General features: G+C 37.8%; 1 long non-coding RNA gene across 1 annotated transcript; it reads left to right on the top strand.

The window, feature by feature from the left end:
• Positions 1-10,491: 10,491 nt before the first annotated feature.
• On the top strand, positions 10,492-16,362 carry LOC121976849. The gene is made up of 8 exons (XR_006110696.1): positions 10,492-10,632; positions 10,736-10,888; positions 13,313-13,391; positions 13,490-13,634; positions 14,555-14,629; positions 14,987-15,071; positions 15,146-15,217; positions 16,102-16,362. It is a non-coding gene; the product is annotated as an uncharacterized LOC121976849 (long non-coding RNA).
• Positions 16,363-18,098: the final 1,736 nt, after the last annotated feature.

Here is an 18,098-nt window from a genome sequence, read left to right as displayed (position 1 = left end):
TCCAACCACATAGGGACTAATTTAATTTGCATATATAAACTCTCCCCTTATGCAACAAATTCAAAGGATGCACCGTATATATTTCATTTGTAATATCATTGAGAAGAAAGGCATTCTTAGATTGAATGTGCCCAACAAGATATGGTTGCCAGCAAAGAAAGAGTACAATTATAGGAATATTAGAGCCAACAATCTTAGTGGATGCATAATACCACTAAGTGATGTCTTCCCTTTTATAATATATTTACAATATGTTACTTGCCAGAAACAAGAGATATAACTCCCATATATTAGAACATAACACCTATATCCCATGACCATAATTTCCCCACATAGGATGTGAGAGCACTTATGGAACAATCTTACAAATAGAAATTGAAACCAAAAGAAGAAATAAAGGCAGAATAGTTAGACTGTAGTGCTACATAAGATGAGACATATCACAACTACTAATTGTTGGTACAATGGACCTCCGGTCGAAGTTGATAAAATTCAAATTGGATTTTAATGTTTGGTCAATATTTTTGATGCTTGAGCGATGTCAAATAGATCAAGTTGACTGAATACTTGATAGTGGAGAGGTTTACATAGATCACGGTTAACTGAACACTTTACAATTGAAAGTTCAACAGAGAGAATTAGCAAGAGAGAAGTTCAAATGAATCACGATTGACTACACACTTGGTTAGTAGTCTAATAGAGAATTAACAAAGGAGAAGTACAAGTGAGTCATGATTTACTGGATATTTAGCAATAATGGAAGTCCTAATAAGTTATAGAGGAACAGATATTAGGCATATGAGGGAACTCATGGGTCATGGAGAACTAGATGTCGGGGATGTGGTAAAAGTTCTAACAAGTCATGGGGGATTGAATGTCAGGCACGTGTGGAAGTCCTAACCAGCAAAGAAGGTTGAATATTAGGTAAGTGAAGTCCAAGAAGGGCCTTGGCATGGTGGAAGTACTAGCAAGCAAGAAAGGCTAAATACTAGGCAAGTGAAGTTGAAAAAGGGCTTTGGCAAGGTTGGAAGTCCTAGAGAAGAGGATTCTAGGTGGTGGAAGTTTTAGTAAGTTGAGGTTGACCTATACTAGATATATGAGGAAGTAATGAAGAGATGAGATCTTTTGGCATGGGGGAATTCAATGTGAATGGTGTTTCACTAAGAGTGTTTTCAGTATGAATAGTATGTTTAGTTTGAAAACAAAATGAGAGGTTATTCAGTCGACTAGTGTTGTTTTTCGACATGAACAATGTGCTTAGCTTGAAAAATGAATAGAAGATTATTCAGTCGACTCGAGCAGCCGACTAATCAATTTTAGAACTGTACAAAAGATTGTTCAGTCAACTGATAAATTTCATGACAAAATAAAAAGTTATTCAATTGACTGTTGGTATCGATTGTTATTAACAGAATATTTAGAAGTTGACTTATGAAGCACTTGATTGATGAACTACACAACCAGTCAACTAATGGTTATTTTGGAAATTTATTAGTGAGGATCCCAAAGATATTGGCTTACCATTTCCTACAATATTGGTCTCACCAAGCATAATAGTCAACTAATGGTGTGCAAACAGTCGACCGAGGGTGATGAATATAAAAGGTTGTAGGTTGTTAATCTCGGAATCAATAAGGCTTGGTCAGATTTATTTGAAGGAGTTCAAGGATGAGTGTTGGTGTATTCCAAGACCTTTAAAGAGCAAATGTAAAGCAAACCAAACAATACTTCATTCGTTTGCAAACTTTTTTATTGTATAAGTTTATTTTTTCTTGCATTTGTTTTGCTTCTTGTAATTGCGGTAAGAACAAGTTTTATAAGTAGTTTCTTGCCTCCAAAAGATGTCCAACAAGGAGAAAGATAGTGTGTGCTGGCATTGTTTATTGTGTTTTCCATTTTTTTGTTGCGCTATCGATTGTAGACGAGGATGATCATCCCAAAGCATAAGTTGATGAAAACATAAAGTGAAAATGGTAAAAAGATATTATAGTTGGTATGTTGACTATAGGGTTCACCTAACATAAAAGATAATAAAGAAAAGATAAGAGAAAGATGATTAATAGTTGCACAATTGGAGATAACCTTGTTAAAATTATCTAATATTCTTTCTTCGGGCACGCATGTATACCACTGGATGTGCATGTGAGATTGCTTTTTTTAATTTCTTTAGCCTTTATAGATGCAGACAGAAACCAGACATTGTGGTGCTTGTTGTGGTTCATCAATTTATTAAAGATGTTCAAAAATATTTGGACCCATGCCAAAGACAAAATCAAATGAGTTTCTTGTGGCACTGCCATGTGCGTATAAAACTACCTCGATATTATAATCAAGGTGTGTCTTAGCTTCAAAATCTGGAAATTTAATAGAGTTTTATTTTTTCTTGTGTTGAGTTCTCCGAGTTCTCATTAACTACCTTCATTTCTGTTGGACGTTACTGGAGACGAAGACGAAGGGGCATAGTTTTCCCTTCGTTACTCTCTTTGCTGAGACGAAGGGCGTCGTTTTCCCTTCGTCTTCCTCAACCTTCTTATAATGGTGCGTCCAAGCCTTTGAGAAGGGGGTCGATTGTCGATCGGAGAGAACGCAGCAGAAGGTGATCAGAGGAGCAAGCAAAGCTGTGAGGTGTTTTGGTTGAGCAAAGGAGAACGTCCAGAGGCTGAGATTTGGCTTGTGAACCTTGAAGCACTTTCCGGTTGTCCCATGATCGTGCTTCCGACAAAGACAACCTCTTCGTCGACCGACGTCTTCAGTTGCGATTTCTTCGGGAGATCACTGTAAGTGATTATCGCTTAATTTCGGTTTTGTTTCATGCTCTCAAAAGACCAACAATTTCATCCGAGAGGAGATTTGCAGTGCCTGCATTGTTAATAGTTTTGCTACCTAATTCTGACCTGCTACTATGGTCAATCTGATCCTGGACAGATGAATGAGTAGAAGAATCTACATTCCATAAAGGTGTATCATTGTTTTCCAAAGACAGCATTAGTGTAGTCTCCGATGTCCCTTGGCATCCATTCTTCCACAATGGCTGATCAGGATCATATACATCAGCGTCAACAAAACCAGAAGAGGATGAAATCATATTTAAAAAAATTAATAAATCTAGTTAGTCTTATTAACTATTCTAGAGGTAACTGGCCCAAAATTGAGAAACTCAGTTAATCTCATTGACTATGTTGGGATGACCGGATTTGTTCTACGAAAATTTTCTATCGATTATCAGAATAAATCGAAAAGCACGCACAAAGATTAGCCCAGAAGTCCAACATCCTTTGAAATGAAATCACATTCAGCTTTAATGAATCATCTGGCAAAAGCGGTTTCCCCTCTTTTGCATGGACTAATTTGCTGCTGCTGGGACTGGAAGTGCACTGGCAGAAGGCAATGATCTCTGCCCAGCTTGAATTCCTAGTGCATGTGAATTTCGATCTGATACTGAAAGCTTGAACTGAGAAGACTGCAAATTAAATAATAAAATGAGACTACAAATCAAAGGAAACCAAATTGTTGAACAAAATAACTATTCCAACAATTCTACCAACTAAAACAATCAGCTAATTGTTGAAAAATTGAATGAAAACATGACGTGTAGGTTGTAGTCCCACGACGATTGAAAGTAAGGCTTTCCGACTGATTCAGAACAAAGGAGGTTGGAAATCCAGGACCCGGAGAACATCAACCCATTGCTCGTAAAAATCAGTCAGGACATGGTATGTCTGCGTAAGGCAACTGGTTGGCCAGTATGCAAGCCAAAGCCAAGGTCGTCAGTTTGCTTGCACGCCACATGACAAGCTTGTTTGCACGCCATGTGGCAGGCCACGTGGCAAGTTTGCAAGAGCTTGCAAGCCACTTAGCCAACAGCAAGCCACGTAACGTGGCTTGCTAGCAAGTTGAAGCCAACAGCAAGCCACGTTGTGGCTTGCTGGCAAGCTTGCTGTGCTGGCAAGCCTTGTACCAGGCAAGGTCTATATAAGAGACCTTAAGTGGACTTCACGAGAGCATAGCAAAATTCAAGAGAGCAGAGCAGAATAAAAAGCTCAGTGAGCTTTGTGAGCGAAGTTGAAGTGAGCTTTGTGTGCTCCTCCATTCCTCCTTGAATCCCCATGTTTCTTTCTCTTCTATTGTGCACTTCTTTTGCTCAACAGAAATAGTGATAGTTTTCGGATCTAGTTCAGATCGTCACGACAACCAGTGCTCGGTTGTGCTCGTGATCCTGTCGTTTTATCCTGGGAAACAGACATCCACTTAATCCTCTGAGCACCGCGGAGGGGCCGAATCTGTTTTAAGGAGACAGCGCTCTGCTGGACTCGGCATCCACTCTGAGTTCGTGTTGCAGCTCTCGACATTCTGTCAGCAACTCTCAGCAGCAACGTGGCGCCGCTCGACAACTCACGGTGTCCGCGACTCATCTACTCGGCGCGTGGCTCGGCTCGCTAGAGTCGACAGTTTGAGATTATCTGCTCAAACCTACTTGATTGTAAGTTCTTGTGACTCTGGTACGCACTCGGAAGCGTGGAAAAGAGCTTCTGAGATGATCACACAGATTGTAACGGGTTTACTCCCAACAAAACTTAAAACAGATTCGTTCTATTACTATGGCGGCAGAAAATGTTGAGATGCAACAGGCTCAACATGTGCCGGCCTCCTCCGCCCCGATTGGGAACGTGTCAATCAATCACGGGGAAAAGCTAGAAAAATTCACAGGAGTGAATTTCAAGCGGTGGCAACAGAAGATGTTCTTCTACTTAACCACGCTAGGTCTGGTATGTATCTTGACCGAGGAGATTCCCAAGTTGTTAAGGGTGTAGATAAGGTGAACACCCTCCTTCTTATCGACAAATGGAATGAGTCTGAGTTCCTCTGTCAAAACTATATCCTTAATAATCTTGCCGACTCACTCTATCTTGTGTATTGTGAGATAAAAATGGCAAAGGAACTGTGGGAATCTCTGGACAAGAAATATAAATCGGAGAATGCTGGAGCCAAAAAGTTTATTGTTGGTCATTTCCTGGACTATAAGATGAGTGACTCAAAGTCTGTAATCAGTCAAGTCCAAGAGCTTCAAGTACTCTTACAAGAAATTCACTCAGAAGGTATGACTCTGAGCGAAACCTTCCAAGTGGCAGCTATCATCGAAAAGCTACCAACTGGCTTGAAGGACTTTAAGAATTATCTGAAGCACAAGCGGAAGGAAATGAACCTGGAGGAACTTGTTGTTCGCCTTCGTATAGAAGAAGACAACAAGAATTCAGAGAGAAAACTATTCTCTCAGGCTACTGTAAAAGTCAATGTTGTTGAGCACGGACAAAGCTCAAAACGGAAGCATCCAAAATCTTTCACGGCGCAATCCAAAGGATAAAACATGAAAAAGAAGTTCTTAGGGAAATGCTACAATTGTGATCGTATGGGTCACAAGGCTTCAGACTGTAAAAGGCCAAAGAAGAAAAAGCCTGAGACCAACCTAGCTGGAGAACAGGATATGGATCTCTGCGCCGTAATCTCTGAGGTGAACCTAATAGGTTCCAATCCTCGGCAATGGTGGATCGATACTGGAGCCACCAGACATGTGTGTTGCAGCAAAGAGCTACTCTACAACTTTGAAGAAGCCACTGAAAACAAACTGTTCATGGGGAACTCAGCAACCTCGGACATAATGGGCCAAGGAAAGGTGGTGCTGAAGATGACCTCGGGCAAGGATCTCACTCTGAACAATGTGCTGTATGTTCTAGAGATTCGAAAGAATCTAGTATCCGGATCACTGTTAAGCAAGCATGACTTTCGCATTGTTTTTGAGTCAAACAGAGTTGTACTGTCCAAGAACGGAGTATTTATAGGAAGGGGCTATGTATCTGATGGGCTATTTAAGCTCAATGTAATGGCCATTAGGCCCAAGATAAATAAAAATGAAAGCTCTTCCACTTATATGCTTGAGTCTTCGTGTTTGTGGCATGGTAGACTAGGACATGCTAACTACGATGTATTGCGTAGATTAATAAACATGCAAAGCATACCTACATTCCACCTTGACCCAAAACACAAGTGTGAGATTTGTGTTGAAGCGAAAATGATCAGGTCATCCTTTCAACATATTGAAAGAAGTAATGAACCACTTGACCTAATCCATACTGATGTGTGCGACTTAAAAGGTACGCCAACACGTGGCAATAATAAACATTTCATTACTTTTGTAGATGATAACACAAAATACTGTTATGTGTATCTTCTCAAAAGTAAAGATGAAGCTATAGAGAAATTTGCTCTCTATAAAAATGAGGTTGAAAACCAGCGTAATAGAAAGATTAAGGTGGTTCGAAGTGACTGAGGCGGTGAATATGTATCATCATTCGCTGAGTTGTGTGCTGAACATGGGATCAGACACGAAACAACAACTCCTTATACTCCTCAACAAAATGGAGTTGCTGAACGAAAGAATCGGACTCTTAAGGAGATGATGAATGCTCTTCTATTGAGCTCTGGATTGCCAGAATCCATGTGGGAGGAAGCTGTGTTAACAGCTAATTACCTTTTAAATAAGGTGCCCCGGAAGAAAATAGATAAGAGCCCTTATGAGTTGTGGAATGGAAGACAACCGTCCTACAAATATTTACGAATGTGGGGGTGTCTTGCCAAAGTGTTGGTGCCTGATCCGAAAAGGATTAAGATAGGACCAAAGACTATTGATTGCATCTTCATTGGCTATGCACAAAACAACACTGCATATAGATTTTGTGTGTATGAGTCACACATACCGGAGATACACAAGAACTCAATAATCGAATCGAGAAATGCCTCGTTCTTCGAGCATGTATTTCCATATAAGACCTGAGAGGATGCTAGCTCCTCAAAACGGGCAAATGAAACACAAGGCGAAGAAGAAGATGATAATGATGATGAACCAGTTAAGGTTGAGCTTAGACGGAGTAAAAGAGCTCGGGTAGAAAAATCCTACGGATCGGATTTTATCACTTTCATGCTGGAAAGTGAGCCCCGAAGTTACTCAGAAGCAGTAAGCTTGTCTGATTGGCCTCACTGGAGAGAGGCAATTGCATCTGAGATAGATTCTATCTTGCAAAATCACACTTGGGAACTCATGGATCTTCCTCCGGGAAGTAAACCACTAGGTTGCAAGTGGATTTTCAAGAGGAAAATGAAGTCAGATGGCACAATCGATAAATACAAGGCTAGATTGGTAATCAAAGGATACCGACAACGAGAAGGCCTTGATTACTTCGAAACATACTCTCCGGTATCTAGAATAACTTCCATTAGAGTATTGTTGGCTATCGCTGCTCTATGGAATCTCAAAATACATCAAATGGATGTAAAGACAGCCTTTCTAAACGGGGATTTAGAAGAGGAAATCTATATGGACCAACCTGAGGGGATTTCTGTGTCAGGACAGAAACACAAGGTCTGTAGATTGGTGAAGTCATTATATGGCTTGAAACAAGCATCAAAGCAGTGACATGAAAAATTTGATAATGTCATGAAGGAACGTGGATTCAAGATCAATGAATGTGATAAATATGTCTACATGAGAGCCACAGAGAATGACTATGTCATCTTGTGCCTCTATGTAGATGACATTCTTATCATTGGGAGTCATGATAAGATAATCAAATCCATTAAAGACATGTTAAACTCAAGATTTGACATGAAAGACATGGGCCTAGCTGATGTGATTCTAGGAATCAAAATTCTTAGAACGACAGAAGGACTTGTTCTTAATTAGTCTCATTACGTGGACAAGATTCTTGAGAAATTCACCAAGGGTGATACTGCGTTGGCACGAACGCCGATAGATACGAGTCAACATCTATCGAAAAATCGAGGTGAAAGTATCTCGCAGATAGAGTACTCGCGAGTGATTGGAAGTCTGATGTACTTGATGAGTTGTACACGACCAGACTTAGCCTACGCAGTAAGCAGACTGAGCAGATACACGAGTGATAATAAGAGTACTGAGGTACTTAAGGTACACTCGTAAATATGGACTGCACTATACAAGATATCCTGCTGTGATCGAAGGATACAACGATGCAAGTTGGATATCTGATATACAAGACTCTAAGTCTACAAGTGGCTATGTCTTCACTTTAGCTGGTGCAGTCATTTCCTGGAAATCTTCTAAGCAAACCGTAATAACCAGATCCATGATGGAATCTGAGTTTGTAGCTCTTGACAAATGTGGTGAAGAGGCTGAATGGCTACGACAATTCTTAGAAGATATTCCACGTTGGCTAAAACCTGTGCCAACGATTTGCATACATTGCGATAGTCGATCAGCAATCGGTCGAGCACAGAGCCATCTGTATAATGGTAAGTCTAGACATATACGTCGTAGACATAATACCATTAGACAACTACTCTCAACTGGTGTTATCACTGTTGACTATGTGAAGTCAAAGGATAACTTAGCGGATCCGCTAACCAAGGGGTTAAATCGAGAGTTAGTTGCAAGCTCATCACAGGGAATGAGCTTGATGCCGTTGTCAGTAATTAGTGCAGAGGACACCCAACCTATGCTGACTGGAGATCCCAAGAATTAGGTTCAAAGGGCCAACTAATCTGCACTAACTAGACACACTGTAGGGAGAGCCCAATGAAACAGTAACTAGATCAGGATAAGCCGATGGGCTTTTAATGATCAAAAGAGTAGATAGTAACTCTTGAGGGATCACCTATATGAGAAAGAAGTGGGGCCGCTTCGAAGAGAATTGGAGGTATAATTCTGAGAGCTTCTCACAGAACCAGGCGTGTTCATGGCCAAGAACGAACACACTCATAAGACCTGAGCTATATCAGGGAGAGTCTTGGGTAAAATCTGTCCATGCTTACACCAACGGCCGAACAGTTCAAAGATACCACGTCTACTAATCAGCCAGTAAGCAAACAAAGTTTACAAGGGAAGGTTCAAAAGGTAACACCTACCTATCCTATACTCGACTCAACTGTCGAAAACTATCACAAATCCTTGTTTTCATTCATGTGGGGGATTGTTGAAAAATTGAATGAAAACGCGAGGAACAAAGGGGGTAGGAAATCCAGGGCCCGGAGGACATCAACCCATTGCTCGTAAAAATCAGTCAGGACACGGTATGTCTACGTAAGGCAACTTGTTGGCCAGTATGCAAGCCAAAGTCAAGGTCGCCAGTTTGCTTGCACGCCACGTGGCAAGTTTGCAAGAGCTTGCAAGCCACTTAGCCAACAGCAAGCCACGTAACGTGGCTTGCTGGCAAGTTGAAGCCAACAGCAAGCCACGTTGTGGCTTGCTGGCAAGCATGCAAGCCACAATGTGGCTTGCTGTGCTTGCAAGCCTTGTACCAGGCAAGGTCTATATAATAGACCTTAAGTGGACTTCAAGAGAGCAGAGCATGATAAAAAGCTCAGTGAGCTTTGTGAGCGAAGTTGAAGTGAGCTTTGTGTGCTCCTCTATTTCTCCTTGAATCCTCATGTTTCTTTCTCTTCTGTTGTACACTTCTTTTGCTCAACAGAAATAGTGATAGTTTTCGGATCTAGTTCAAATCGTCACGACAACTAGTGCTCGGTTGTGCTCGTGATCCTGCCGTTTTATCCTGGGAAACAGACGTCTACTTAATCCTCTGAGCACCGCGGAGGGGCCGAATCTGTTTTAAGGAGACAACGCTCTGCTGGACTTGGCATCCACTCTGAGTTCGTGTTGCAGCTCTCGACATTCTGTCAGCAACTCTCAGTAGCAACGTGGCGCCGCTCGACAACTCACGGTGTCCGCGACTCATCTACTCGGCGCGTGGCTCGGCTCGCTAGAGTCGACAGTTTGAGATTATCTGCTCAAACCTACTTGATTGTAAGTTCTTGTGATTCTGGTACGCACTCGGAAGTGTGAAAAAGAACTTCTGAGATGATCACACAGATTGTAACGGATTTACTCCCACCACTAATTTATGAGAGAGATTATATATTGAATATCAGATAGCAACTACTTTTAAATATTCAATTGTCAAGTTCTGAAAAAAGTATCAGATGCAACTTGAAAGGAAATGTACCTGCACATCTTCGATAACAACCCAATTAACACCATGTTTCATTGGGCACATATCGCCTCTCAGACAATATCTCTGCTCGTCAAAGTCTCTGCAATGATGAGGAGGCATCCCCTTATTGAACAATGGAGTGATTGTTCATTCCATTAACAAAGCCACATGCACCCCAAGATGAATTTTGTGCGCTTGCAACACTGGGGATACCTGTCCCAAACAAACTAGAATGTGTATGCAGACCTTGTGAAACAACCTGTGATGGAAAATCCAGTGCGTTCAGGAGAGGGATTAAATCTTGTGGGCTTGAGGAATTCGCGAACGATGCGAAAGGGATCCAATGGAGTGAGAGTCTGTTTTGGATTTGGATTCTGTTGGTTGCAATCCGATATCCATTAACCCGTAACTTACTAGGGATCCGATTGTGAATTCCCTATTTCACCGTCTCTATTTAACAGGTTACCACGGCCTTCAAAACCCTATTTCCCATTCATCTCCGTTCTTCCATCGCCTTCAATACTAGCTCTATTCATCTCCGTTCACCCAGAAAACGCTCTGTTGGAGTAGGACAGAGCAGATCGACGTAAATCTGAGCGACGATCCAAAAGAAACCGTCAGTATTTGTTCTGTCTCTTTCTATTTGACTCGTATGTTGCGATCTGCGACGCGGCTGTTGGAAACCGGAAGCTAAACATAGGAAGGCTGATTTTTAGCAGGTAACAAACTTTCTTGTGGAGTGAGATGTTACAGCTTGGCCGAAGAAATGAGGATAAGTCGAGCATTATTTGGCTTACTCATGGAACTTCAGGAAGAAGGAAAATAAAAAACAGGTCTTTTCGTGTTTGGCTTGGGAGGAATTGGAAAGATTTGTAAGTAAAATATATTTCTACTTATAATTTGAGTGTTACAAGATTTGAAGTTGAGCTTAGCACATGCCACAAATTCTTTAATGGTTCCGAATGCAAAATAGTCCTCATCACCAATATTTCATTTTTTTTTCTATTTACCAAAACATCTTGCTAATTAGAAGAGGTGTCAAAATACCTTCCTATGGTAGAACCTTACGATGTTTGACTATGGTAGAAAAGGTGATGCCTACATTGAGCTTGCTCTATCTCTTATCCTAGCAAATTAAGTTATTTATAAATTACAAATTATCTCATACTCTAGAATCCATAGTTTCTATATTGTAGAACCAATGGTTTTTTTTATTGTACAACCTGTTTGGCGGACTATCCAGAATATGATCCAAGATTATGGAGTTGCTCATGATCTCTCAATTCAAATATCTTCAACTCTTCAATGTGCTTCTTGGCATTTTGTCTCTCTCGCTAAGATTTTAGTCTCTTGGATTGACCAAGCCCTCTAAGCTTGCCCTATGCCATCATTCACTTTGCCTCTGGGTTCACTTTGTTTTGTGCTGCCAAACCATTGAACCAACAACCAACCTATTGATGTCAGTCTTGCAAAGTCCGTAGTCAGACTTGACCTTGACCTCTTGGACTTCCAATCAACCCTATTGATGTGTAGCTCTTTATTAATCTAAGCTCTTGTCAATTTAGCAAGATCCTGCTCAATTTGTTCAACGTGCACAATCAACACATATTAGGAAACTCCTAAACCCTTTTCCCACTATGTCAAAAACAACCTAGTAAACTCAACTACTTGAGGGAATGAGACTCAACTTATACTTCTTGAGCTATCAAGAATTTGGTGCATATCCTAATTTACACTAATCCACCCCTTTAAATGAGGTAAGCCTCAATGATAACCAGATATTTGGTGCTAAATGAAACCAACAAAACACCACTATAATGGAGCAAACACTTGAGCTAGGCATGCCTCTAAATCAAGAAAACTAATGGAAAAGATATTTTCTACTCAATCACAATATCTAAATCTGGCTCACTTCCCATATTTTACCTTAGTTGTTTTTAAGCGAGTTTCTATTGTTGCTAAAGAATTTCTAGAAACCCATTACTATCTAATACAAATTGATTGCTTCTACATTTCATCTTGAAGCAAACAACCTCTCAAGTAAATAAACAATGATATAGTCAATAAAATTCTTTCCCTCACCCTATAAAAAAAGAATCTAACCCTAGGTGAGAAAAATCTTACCTAAGGGAGCCTCAAAGCTGACAAAAATTTTTGTTTTTGCTTCCAAGGTCTCTTAGTGCTTTAAGAGGAAGAATATAAGTAATTATGTATTTTTGTGTGAGCATTCTATGCTAAAGAAACCACCTACGAAACCTTTAAAGCATGCCTTAACTACCTATCTAGGAACTTATGTAGTTATGTCAATATACAAAATATGACAGTTGGATTACTCTACATTCAATTATGGGTTAATTTGTGTGACACTTATATGTTTGTCTGCACATTGACCCTTAAGAATTATGATAAAGATTCCTACATGGCAAGCACTGCCAAAAGGCTAAATTCTATCAAAACAATTATTTTTGGCTTCACATCCATGAAATTAATTATCCGAATATGAAATTTTATCGAATTTTTTCTCTTTGCCTGACTCCAAGAAATTCAGAAGCCATACCCAACCACAAAAGGATATTTTCCAACCACCCCAAGTAATAATACTAAAATGTCATTGTTTTTCTTTTATCCTTTTCAGGGACTGTGCATACAATGAAATTATATTTTTTTTCCTTCTATATGAATACAAGGAATTATGCATGTCCAAGAAATTGTCAGTCTATCAAACTATAATGAAATTGTAATTTTTATTTTTCTTCTAGATTAATACAAATAATGTAATCTATTACTAGAACTCAAATGGAGGAAGTTATTGGCTAGGTGGGATTTGACAATGAAACTTGAAGGGAAGGGTTGTGACACATGGAGATCGGCTTTAGCCAAGAAGGGGAACTGTGTTGTTTCAAGGAGATGGGTAACAACGACAAAGGGAAGGTGCGGACATAAGGAGATGGACTCTGGCTAGAAATAAAGGGTGTTGATTCAAGGGAAAAGGTGTTAGTGCCATTGTGGGGGTGTTGGCTTGAGCATCATCTACACAAAAGAGATGAACATGAGAGAAAATTGGGAATGATGTCTAATTGGGTCTGGTAATCTTGTTTGAATCCTGTTCTAAGGTGGATACCCTCTTCAGCAATTTAAAGTTGCTTTTTTGCTTGGCTCATAGGGGTCCCTGACACAATATCTCAATGGAAACTTATTCAAGAAAAATTAATGATAATTTTTTTATTTAATGATTGAAATAATAGATAAATTTTCACTTGTAACCTTACTAGACTACTAGACTATGATTTTTACAGGTGACAAGTGAAAAGGATATGTCATGGATTCTGTGGTTGGTGCATTATTTACGCAGAATGTGTTTGATACTAGCTCAAGGTCTGATGAAAGAGTTCAAACTTCTGAACTTTAATTATAGTCCATTCTTATATTATTTTATATAGATGTATTACATTATTGGTTGTTTTGTCATACAGCTTTGCTTTTATATCACATGCTGCCAAATCTCCTTTGAAAGAAACTGATACAAAAAGAATCCAGCATAATAGAAAGATGATCTCACATGGTGTAGAGCCAAAATGAGAATAAATGATGGAATGAGTGGAGATACAATGGAAAATGGTAAGAAAAGAAATTCCTTAATATTGACTGTGACAAATTAAGGGAGGAAGCATATTTAAATAACTATAAACTGAAGAGAACCCCTAAGAATAGGGGACTAAGAAGCAGTGAGATGTACATATATAAACAAAATTTCAGAAGTCATTAAAGAACGAGGAGAAAATAACATTTTGGCTAGAAGAATAAAGGTATTAGTAAGCATAGTTTGGCTCATCAGTTTTCATGGGATATAATAACTTGATCATGCTACATTTAGTCAATGAAATCAGCGTAGACTTTATTTTTCAGCCCGTATAGGAGATCACTAATGCATATTTGATTTTCCAAAGTGCTTATAAGGATCTATGAGAGATTTTTGAATTGGAAATAAAACTCAACATTCTGGACTTATTCTAGATCATATTATAGTATTCTTCTTTGAAGTAGCTTGTTTTAAATGCACTTTATCTAAACATTATATTCCTTTGTATTTGATTGGTTTTAGCATTTGTCTGACATATTCACATAATATTGACAGTCTAAAAGCATATATTGTATCACTGTTATTTCCAAATACCTGAATTTATTTGAAAAATGTTATTTCTTTATTGGTGTAGCATAGTCTGTTCATGTTCCCACATAATAGACACTATACCCCATAATATTGGTGATGTTGTTGTAGGATTCTTTGAAACATCTTTTCTTTCTCTTCTTACATATAACTGAACGTGTACAGTTAAGTTAAACAAGATTAAAAAAACACAATGACTATGAAATGTTCATTAGGAGCTATGAAGGATTGTTCTAGTTATATATTGTCTTGGTTCTTGGACACATTGTTTGCATTATTTCATTAAATTATCAGCTTATGAAATCGATTATCTAGCTAATTTTCTAGTTTACAGTATTATTTGAAATTCTGAATACATCTTATTATGCAGAACTTTTTCAACTCTATCGGACCATGGACATCTTGACCTTGAGTGGCTAAGTTATGTTGCCCCAGACAAAGCAAAGTATGCTAGCATGTCTCATCTTTCTTCATGTCTATTTTGTTTCATAAATCTCAACATTAGGAACGAAGGAAGGACTATCATAGCTAAAAGAGTTGAAGCACCAAGATTAAGGAGTCTTTAGTTTTTGCAGCTTTTGACCAGGCATGGAAGTAGTTTGTTGAAAAGTTTGATACAAATGGCGAAATGTCCTTTAGAGAATTTTTGAGATTAAGATTGTGGTTATCGTGTTTAATTTGCACTATTGAACCTCAAAAATATAATTATGGTAGCTTATGTTGGGTGAAGACTGACAATCCAATGCTAAATGCTAATATTTTTTGGTGAGCATTTTTAACTTGCCTCTAATATCATTTTCAGGGAATTCCTCCTCAGCATTCAAGAACTAGGACAAAAGAGCGTTGAATGTGTTGGGCTTTTATCTCTTAATCAGTTGGCATTTCCAGTGAGATTTTAGTTTATGAATTTCCTTATTAATTTTACATAATGAATTTATTTTAATTCCTAGCTTTTGATTAGGTGGACTTCTTGATGTAGCTTGGATTGGTTCCAATTTGTGTATGAGGGCATTCAATTGCATAATTTATAGTAGTAAGCACATCTCAAATTAATACTGTTTCTTTTTCAAACAATTACAATGTGTCTTTGTCATTTTACCTGTTGAAGTTCTTCAAAGTCAAAGAACATCCAACAATATCTTTAGACTTGTCTCTGTTTGCAAGTTGTAATAGTCTATTTCAATTCATAGAACTTTGTTATTGGACTAGGAAATGGCTACACTAACAAAGTTCTTTGAATTACAGTAGATTGCCATGACTTACATTGTTTGTTGATCAAATTTATAGATATGAGGTCATGCTTTCTGATATAAATTTCTAGACAAGTAGAAGCCTCTTTCATGCTTTTACTTGGATAAACAATTGAGGGGGAAAGGATTAAGGTCATTACAAATTGATATTGATGACAATTTCTTTAAGGTCTATATGAGTTTCTCTACTGCTTTCTGATATAAGTTTAACATACTCATTTCAAGCATGGAAAGAATTCAAGGCAATTTATCCAAAATCATTAGTTTTAGATAAAAGTTGGTTTACTTTTATTTACTTGTGATGGTTTTTGCACCATTTGGTGGATGGGCAGGTGGGTTTGAAATCATTGAAACTCCCCTAAATATGTTAATTTTATTTTATCTTTCTTACAAATCATTATAGTTAAATTAGTTTCTAATTCATTGATGTGTAGGCTTAACAGTGTTATGCACCCTCTCTTAGAAACAGTGAGCTGATTGATTTTATGATCAAAAAATTTATTTCTTAGATGATGGCTATCTAATCATGTTACTTTAAAAGTTCTAAAAACAAATGCAGTGAGATCCAAGAGAACTAGGTGTCACATGTCCCTATCTTTTTAATGTGAGAACATGAATTTTAATCCATGTTGATTAATGATTTATGTTGCAACTTGTGAAATGACAGAGACAACTGAACCAACAGAAAGATGCTGCAAAATTAAAGGAAACTGCAAACCATGCGGTTCTAATCATCAAGAGCAGGGTCTATTTGTCAATGGCACTTTTTATGCATTACTTGCAATTTTCATCTACTTTCAATAAGTCGTTATTGAAGAATTGTTTGCATTATTATCTGCCATCAATATAAAACTGAGTGGTCAGTGTTCAGTTCCTATTATCTTGGGTTAATATACAATCTAAATCGTATGTAGATCTAGCATTGACATGATAGTAGTGAATTCTTTCTTACTAATTGTGAATGATCATCATTGAAGGAGTGATTAGTTTATAAATAATTCAAGTTTAGGAATAGGAGACTACGATCATTTCAAGGTAGTCAGATCAAGGTGAGTTGGGTTGGTGAACGAGTGAACAATGGTACATATTCAAGAGCTTAGTGCATTTCAATGAATTATGAGAGTACTCTTAAATGAGTTATGAGAGTTGAGCGACATTCATGTAGATTTGACGTAGGTTATGATTTGATCATTCATTTTATCAATCTTACCACTTTATCAGATTTTGTGAAGTCATTAAAGAATTTCCTTGGTGAGGAAATGTTGCTCCAAGTGATGTTCAATTACGGTAGTAGTGATTTTTTTATGTATTTGATGAAGGATTTAATTTAAATTTTGTATGTGTTTTCGATGTATGTATCAAGTGTGAAGATATTAGTAATGGTGTGGGACAGGCGGGGTGTTAGGATGATTAAGTTTACCTTTTGCAACAAGTATAAAGAGATTAGTATTTTTTTAAAAAAAAAAAAATTAAGTATCCAACTCTAGCGATTTAATTAATTTTGAAGGCTATTTACTTAACTTCATAAAAAAAATTTATCGGATATAAAGGTAAATTTGAGAAGCATGGATAGGTCTTGACAGATGGTCGAACACCTTTGGCATATAATGTCCTAAAAAGATTTGAATCCTTTTGTATAGGAGGTTGTCCTATTTCTTACCCAGTGCGATTGTAAGAGGTGGGATAGATAATCCATGTAATGCGAGTTCAATTTCTTTGTTGGGCATTATCAAATGTTTGTAGTGCTCGATTGTAAGAGGTGGGATAGATAATCCATGTAATGCGAGTTCAATTTCTTTGTTGGGCATTATCAAATGTTTGTAGTGCTCGATTACTTGTGATGTTGGGCTATTTGCTAGGATTCATATGTATTTCTCAATTTATTTAGATGGTTGGTGGCAAATTTATGTGAGGTCGGATCGGTTGCTACTAGGATTAAATAAGACTAGTATATTATTATTTTGGTAAATCAAATATTTAATTTTTTACGATCTGATTGATTTTAGAAATGATTGATTCGATTTCATGGAAGTTTTCTATTGAAATGAGATTAGCATATTATAGCAAAAGATGATTATGCTCATTCCATATGTCCCTCGTAGCCTGTATTAGATTGTATGAAGATAGAAAAATCACGAGTTAATTTATAATCAATCGTTAAGTGGCTAAAGAGTGGGATAAGAGATTAGCATGTTGTAGTAAACAGTGATTATGTTCACTCCATGTGTCTCTCACAATCTGTCCCTACATTATGTAAAGGAAGATAAAAAACAAGATCAGTTTATAATCGATTTTCAAGTGGCTAGAGAGTGGGAGATGAGATTAGCATATTATAGTAAAAAGTGATTATACTCCATGTGTCTTTCACATTCGTCCTTACGTTATGTGAAAGAAGGTAAATTACGAGATCAATTTATAGCTAATCGTCAAATGATTAGAGAGCGGAAGATGAGACTATCATATTGTATATAGGACTTATTGAGCTTGATAACTCAATCCTATCAAGTAAGTTTGATGTGTTTATAAAATCATTGCTTTTAAAAAGGATGACATGAATTAAACTCAAAAGGGGCTAAATAAAACAAAAAACAGCTCATAGGGCCACATCTCTTATATAGTTATCTTAAAGAATTGTTACAGGAGCAAGCTTTCACCTTAGAAAAT

Source organism: Zingiber officinale, chromosome 4B, assembly GCF_018446385.1.
Source record: "Zingiber officinale cultivar Zhangliang chromosome 4B, Zo_v1.1, whole genome shotgun sequence".
Taxonomy (NCBI): Eukaryota; Viridiplantae; Streptophyta; class Magnoliopsida; order Zingiberales; family Zingiberaceae; genus Zingiber; species Zingiber officinale.
This window is presented reverse-complemented; position numbering and strand designations above follow the sequence as displayed.